Raw genomic sequence first — 5,755 nt, 5'->3', positions numbered from 1 at the left:
AAAAACGATGATGCGCAGTTGAAGCTGAAAGTCTGTCAAAATACTCGTTTAGCGACGAGCCACTGAATAAAATCGTGTCCTAACTATTGTATTATTTTAGTAAGGATCTAGTACAGTAGCTTCATGTGGGAATTGAAGGGTTCTAGATACTGCATAATCCGGAAAAAAATACCGGAATATTATTTATGCGCCGATCCTAAAGTGTTGAGGTAACTTCAAAATAGTTCAGATATACAGTATATGCGTGTAGTGAAACTAGTTTTATGCACCAGGTACAGCAGTTGAAGCTCGGTGAGTACGGGAGTCAGAATACGTTAAGCTTGAATGTACCGAACGTCGGCTTTAAACTATTTTCCCAAGCAACGTAAATACGATAAACAATTATCGTACGTATGAAGGCACACCATGTAACCGACGCACAAATAAAGCCACGTGAGAGCAACATGAAGACGCGTTGCGCTCACGAGACGAACCTTCAGCGCGCCACGTCAGGCACAGGCGTAACCTCGTGTGGAGCTGGCTGAGCGCTCAACGTAAACCCCCACTTAAGTTGTGGAGCGTCTGCCGCTGTGAGCAACACGACGACGCGCAGCGTCTACAGGGTGCAGCTGCAGCGGCAGTAGATTGTGAACTTGAGCCTTTGCGCGGCCGCTAGTGTGAGCAACACGAAGGTGCGTAGCGTCCACAAGGCGCAGTGGCGGTGAAGTGTAAGCCCCCACTTGAGCCTTCGCTCAGCCATCGGTGTGAGCAACACGAAGGTGCGCAGCGCCCTCAGGGTGCAGCTGCAGCGGCTGCTCAGCCATCGGTGTGAGCAACACGAAGGTGCGTAGCGCCCTCAGGGTGCAGTGGCGGTGGAGTGTAAGCCCCCACTTGAGCCTTCGCTCAGCCCTCGGTGTGAGCAACACGAAGGTGCGCAGCGCCCACAGGGTGCAGCAGCAGCGGCGGTGGAATGTAAGCTCCAACTTGAGCCTTCTCTCAGCCCTCGGTGTGAGCAACACGAAGGTGCGCAGCGCCCACAGGGTGCAGCGGCAGCGGCGGTGGTCCACTTGGGCCTTCTCTCAGCCCTCGGTGTGAGCAACACGAAGGTGCACAGCGCCCACAGGGTGCAGCGGCAGCGGCGGTGGAGTGTAAGCTCCAACTTGGGCCTTCGCTCAGCCCTCGGTGTGAGCAACACGAAGGTGCGCAGCGCCCTCAGGGTGCAGCGGCAGCGGCAGCGGAGTGTAAGCCCCCACTTGAGCCTTCGCTCAGCCCTCGGTGTGAGCAACACGAAGGTGCGCAGCGCCCTCAGGGTGCAGCGGCAGCGGCAGCGGAGTGTAAGCCCCCACTTGAGCCTTCGCTCAGCCCTCGGTGTGAGCAACACGAAGGTGCGCAGCGCCCTCAGGGTGCAGCGGCAGCGGCAGCGGAGTGTAAGCCCCCACTTGAGCCTTCGCTCAGCCCTCGGTGTGAGCAACACGAAGGTGCGCAGCGCCCTCAGGGTGCAGCGGCAGCGGCAGCGGAGTGTAAGCCCCCACTTGAGCCTTCNGGCGGACATCAGGAGTGAGGCGGACATCAGGAGTGAGGCGGACATCAGGAGTGAGGCGGACATCAGGAGTGAGGCGGACACCATATCAGGCTCAAGGCATTAGGTGGAGGGGCGCCATCATATACCGTGGCTACGCTTTCGCTTCGTCTGTTGTGGGCGAGTATTGGGAGCTTCAGCACTGTGCAGTGTTTGTATATATATTTATATATATGATATCACATGCGACATTTTAAAGTACCGGGAAGTTCTTCACAGCACAGAAGCCGAACTCGTTCCTAAGTAAAATTAATAATAATTGTTTTCATATAATGAAGCTTCGTTTTTTCTTCTTCAGATCAAAAATAACAACGACACAAAGGACAATTGTTCTCTGTGGAAGAGGCTTCCTGCTGAAAGTCAATGTAAGACTCGATATATTCATGCAGGGGTTTATAGGTATTTAGATGAGATGTTCCTGTCTAATTAGCACATGTAGCTTTACGGCATCAAAGTCAATTCGAATAGATCAGTTTCTATACCTGCAGCAAAAAAGTTACGAATACAAATGCAATTTTACAAACACGAATACAAATATACAACGTGGGTCGTCCTGTGCTAACCCTCAAGGAGGCAGGTTTAATGTTGAGCAAGAAACTTGCCTCAGTTGATCTGTCCATTCACAGTGGTTAACCATTAGCTCCGGGAATGAGAATGAAACAGACACTGATAATGGAATATATTAAAAATTCAGAATTAATTTCAATGCCAAACCAATAAAAATCTGTTTGAGAAAATAAGTGACAACCGAATTAAAAACTGTTGTACGGAAGGAAATAGGAAGTATGGCCTGCGATTTCAGTGTCTCAGGGAAGGGACTCATGATCAGATTTAGCAGACGAATTATTATCTCGGTGCAAGCGAATAACGCGAATTAAAATAGGTTGATTGTTTGGTGTTGGCTAAGCTGGGAAGCCATCTACTTACATAGATTCCGCAGCCATTATACTATACAAGTTATAACATAGGAAACTCTCGTTTTCTGAGATGATGTAGTTAAGTTAACGGAGGAAAAAATTGCGTTGATAATTTTACAACATTCGTTATTTATTAATCATACAATAAATCGAAGTTAATCAACAAAAAGGACTAAACGATATCACAGGGGGCAGGACTACATCTCGATGTAAGAATGCTTAATCGGTGGTCGGAGTGCACTTGCAGAAGAAGGTAAGAGAGATCCACTCACTCATCGAAGATCTTGGTCATATGCGAACTGCCCTGACATCTTATTTCGAGCAAATTTGCATAATCTGCACTCGTTTTACAAATGAATCATGAATTTGGCAATCAAAAATACAATGCTTATTGGTCTCAATACATTTTTTCTATTAGACAGGAGGATCATATAAAAAGTTCGTCCCCATTTGCGATCAAAATCTAGAACATTCTCAATTCTACATAAGTGCAAATTTGGGACCAAAGCGGAACGTTACGAGAAATGCCGGAAAACGTGACAGCTTTACAATTCCTCTCAGTTTATTTCCTATTGACGGGGCATAACTATACCTAACAACACTAAGCAGTTGATTCTGTAAGTAAAATTTAAATGATAATTTTTACCATTTTTTTGAAAGGTGCGTCTGTATTTTGTTAATCCCAAAACTTACAAACATCCAATTCGCTTCCGAGCATCTCTCAGACTGATTGGTAATTCAACTTTTGAGTCTTTAATTTATTTCCAGCACTCATACCGTGCTGGAGATGGACTGAATGATGCGTGCCAACTCTGCATCTATTACTAGCGGAACGTTTCCGCCTCTCATAACATGAAACCCTGTTATTGTTTTTTTTTTGATGAGCAACCGATATGGTATCCTGGTTTAAAATGTTCATCAAACGATAACTCCTGCCAAATTTTGTGCGCAGCCAAATGTCGCCAAATCAGCGCAACTGTCCATCAATAAAAATAATCAAAGGTTTAATTTGCTGATCTTTAATCAGTGCGTTCAGTATATGCCTTATGTTGTCTAATACCGCTGGCGCAGTGGTTGAGGCCAGGGTGGCTAAGTTGTTACAGTTCAGAGGACCAGGATTGGAGCAGTGAATTGAGGGATCGATCTCAGCTTCATGTGACAGTTTTTGTCAAAATCGGCGCGGTGACCGGATAGTCGAGATTAGCAGGACTGGAGCAGTGAGATGTGGGTTCGGAGCCCCAGCAAGCTGTAAGAATTCAGCGATGCCTAGAATCATATATAGGCCAGATTTGGTCTATTCGAGGCTGAAACCAAATCACTATCACTAATAAAATGTCTCGTGTCGTTATGTTACGTCTCGAGTCATCAAATTATACCTCGTTTATATCAATTTGTTTTGGAACATTTCATTTCAAAATATTTCTATGGACTAAATCCGGTACGCAAGCTCTCTTAATTTTGATATAAGTTCTCGAACTATTAGTTGTTGATTTACTTCCTATCTATTGGTTCCACTCTACCACTTTTGTTCAGAGATCGGCGATGGGCTCATGTGCGACGCCAACGGCAACGCCAATCGCGAGGCCAAGAAGAGTGGCCTCGAGACCCTCCCTGAGTCCGACCGCAGAATTGTCTAAGAGGTTATTTTTTAGCACATAATTCATATAGGCCTACGAGGTTGTAAATTGAATGCAGTTTAAATAACTATATTTATCGGTTTACAGGATTTTAGAGATGAGAATAATTGTTCGCGAGTAGAAGTAGAACAGAAATTTGACTGTAAGCATAACTACAAAAAAATCTGATGTTAAGTTTCAGATCGTAAAATTAGTTTCCAAGATCAACAGTCCTTCGACGCGCGGCCGTTCGATCGACGGCTGATTGGTGGATGTCCGGAGAGATCCAAGGCGTTCGATTCAGGGCTTATTGGTGCAGAAAATTGGTGGTGCACGGCTGCGCTCCTCTGGCGGCTGGTTCGTGTGTAGGATAAATGCTGGAACGCTCATACAAACGTTTTTTGATTCACGTAAAATTATTTCTCGTGTTGGCGGATGATGTTTGGTTGGGCTAATTAAAAAAATATGTTTTGGCCTCTGTGGCTTGCAGCCTAGAACGTGATAGACCAAAACTGTTGATAACTATTAAAGACCCCGAATTATTCCAGATCCTGGAACCTCTGAGTATCACAAGATTTTAAATGGTCTAGTAGACACGAATCGTGACGCTGAGGGACTTAAATGCAGCTCTAACTGTAGGAACATCACGACGGAGCTCATCTTTTAGTCATTTGACAGAATGGTTTAATAAAATTTGAACATTTATCTCTTGTGTTATAGTTACTTCATCCGCCTGAGATGAAGATTAGTGTGGGTTAAAGTTTGCTTGTTATTCTGAACGTCTATTTATTAATTTTAAGGTCTATTCATTCCTGACGCTTCTTTTGTAATAACTCCCATAGCCCAACAGTCCTTCCAAGGTTTCATAACCAATTCCTAAATCATTCTCTCTGATGTCACGAAGTATAAAAAGCTACCGTAATATTTTACACAATACGATACATCATTTTCGGAGCACAGCTCTAACGTTAGGCAAACACGTTTGACTGCAAAAATCTTCAGCGTATTTCAAAACTTTTTCCTGAATTATTTCGGAGAAGGTTTGATTAGAGGATTTTCACTTTTTAACATCGTAATTCTTGTTTCATAAATTGAAATGCAGCGGATTGTTTCTTCAAATCATTTTGTGACTTGATAAAATCATCAGTTTCAAAATCAATCAACGCATCATTAACGATTTATGAGTTGAAATATTTCAATTTATTAAATGATGCAAATTCAGCATCGACAAATGCAAGAGTTATTTTTGATTGAACTGCCAGTTCATTGTGAATTTAGTTTGTTTTCAACTTGCGAACTTGATATAAGTTCAACTTAATCTCTACCTATTTTGAACACGAGGCAAATTCAACTATCATGTATCATCATACCTTTTCCACGTTGTTATCAATTTTTCTCCACGCTAATTACAAAGAATTATAGATTCCATTAATTTCGGTCACATTTTTATAAAATTCTTCTCCGTAGGTTATCAACTTTGCTAGCACGCTGAGTTTCTTTAATTAAGATACGATTACGATTAACCTAACCTTGCTAGTAGTAATACTGAGATACGATTACGATTAACCTAACCTTGCTAGTAGTAATACTGAGATACGATTACGATTAACCTAACCTTCCTAGTAGGTGAACGAAAGAACATGGTGTAACAATGAGACTTGAGC

This window comes from Hyalella azteca, unplaced genomic scaffold (genome assembly GCF_000764305.2).
Source record: "Hyalella azteca isolate HAZT.00-mixed unplaced genomic scaffold, Hazt_2.0.2 contig11433, whole genome shotgun sequence".
NCBI lineage: Eukaryota > Metazoa > Arthropoda > Malacostraca > Amphipoda > Hyalellidae > Hyalella > Hyalella azteca.
The sequence above is the reverse complement of the archived record's forward strand: the minus strand, read 5'-3'. Positions refer to the sequence as shown.